Raw genomic sequence first — 1,681 nt, 5'->3', positions numbered from 1 at the left:
CCCTCCTATCCAAAGGAAACCCCCCCCCCCCCCCCCCCCAATTCCAGAAACCGGGAGCTATTTGAGGGATAAACAGTGGCGGGTTCTGTTTCCCAGCAGGAACTTCCAAAAGGATCCGGCTGGATTTGGGAATTCCAGGCTATTCTGAACCACTAAAGCTCAAATCCGGGCTCCCGCATTCCGCTGTTCTCCTGATGGGATTTACTTCCATGTCTCCATCCCGACAATTCCATCAATCCTCCTCGCACCATCCCAACAAGATGACCAGCACCAGAGCGGGAATCAGGTTAGACACAGAATTCCTCTTTGGAATAACCCTCCTTGACACGGGATGGGAGGAGAGCGCTTGTATCCGATGGGACATCCTGGTTTTCCAGGCCTGGGAGGTGAGAGAATGGATTTGGAACAGGGAAAACCCATCCCAATCCCCTCATTCGGAGATCCAGAAACAGGGAATAGCAACAGGGATATGTTGTGGAATACAAGGCAGAGCTCCATAGGGAAGCACAAATCCATGGCTGCACTCAAACCCAGCACCTGAGCCAGCATTCCCAGGTGCTGGAATTCCCTAACCCCCCTCTTTCCAGTGGGATATTTCTCCTCACCGCTCCCTCATTCCTAAGTGGAGTTATTCCAGCCGCAAGGATTTTTCCCTCTTCTGGGATAAATTGAAACCACAAGGATTGGAAAGGAGCCACTTAAAGGCTTAAGGTGGGAATTCCATGGGATAAAGATGCCCTAAAGAGGAGGAAATCGCTTCCCAACGAGGCGCTTCCCTATAAACCGGCTCCGGTTGTACATCCCAGGAATGGTTTGGGCCATTCCCAGAACAAAAAGACCCCAAATCCTCTGGATGTTGGGAATATTGTACCGATTTGACAGCTTGAAGATTCCAGCCCTGAGGAATTCCGGCTTCCCCTCCTCGGCAAAGCAAATGGAATCCAGGAATTCCGATGCCACGGTTTGTTACAGGGAGGATTCCCAGAGGAAAACACTCTCTCCAGATGCGCCTTCTCCATTCCCATTGGCATTCCCAAATCCTGGCATCATCGATATTCCAGCTGCTTATTTCTCATGGCAGCGAGTAGCTGCAGTTTGGGGAAGCTTCCACGGCACTTCCAGCCCATTGGATCCCATCCGGAGGGATGGGAAGACAGACACCCCCTGCTCCTGGAGAAACCAAAATCCACCCACATTCCCTTTGGGAATTCCTCCTTGATTTGTATGAAACGACCATTCCCTGCGGCAGGAAAACGCTTTTGGATGGATCGATCCCCTCCAAATCACTTCCAGCCTCGCGTTCCCTTGGGAAGAGGAAGACAATGGGAAGCAAAGCACTGGAGTTTCAAGGAAAGAGCTTGGGAAACACTTGCTGTGCCGAGGAGGAATGTTATTCCCGGGCTGGAAACACCATTCCCGGCTGAGACGGACACGGAGCAGTTTTTTTCCCACCCCAAACTCCTTGTTTTCCCGCTGTTGGGATCACAACAGTGGGTTTCCAGCAGGGAAAACCAGAGTCTCTCTGAAACCCGAGGTCCTGCATGTGCCTGGTGGGAAAAGCCTCTTTCCCACCAGGGAATTCCAAGTTCTTGGCACACGAAGGGAGGTTGATCGAGGGGTGGGATCAGGAAAGGAAATGGCAGGAAGAAAGAAGAGGGAAAAGGAGGAATGTGCTCAAATC

This window comes from Nestor notabilis, unplaced genomic scaffold (genome assembly GCF_000696875.1).
Source record: "Nestor notabilis isolate BGI_N333 unplaced genomic scaffold, ASM69687v1 scaffold29826, whole genome shotgun sequence".
Taxonomy (NCBI): Eukaryota; Metazoa; Chordata; class Aves; order Psittaciformes; family Psittacidae; genus Nestor; species Nestor notabilis.
This window is presented reverse-complemented; position numbering follows the sequence as displayed.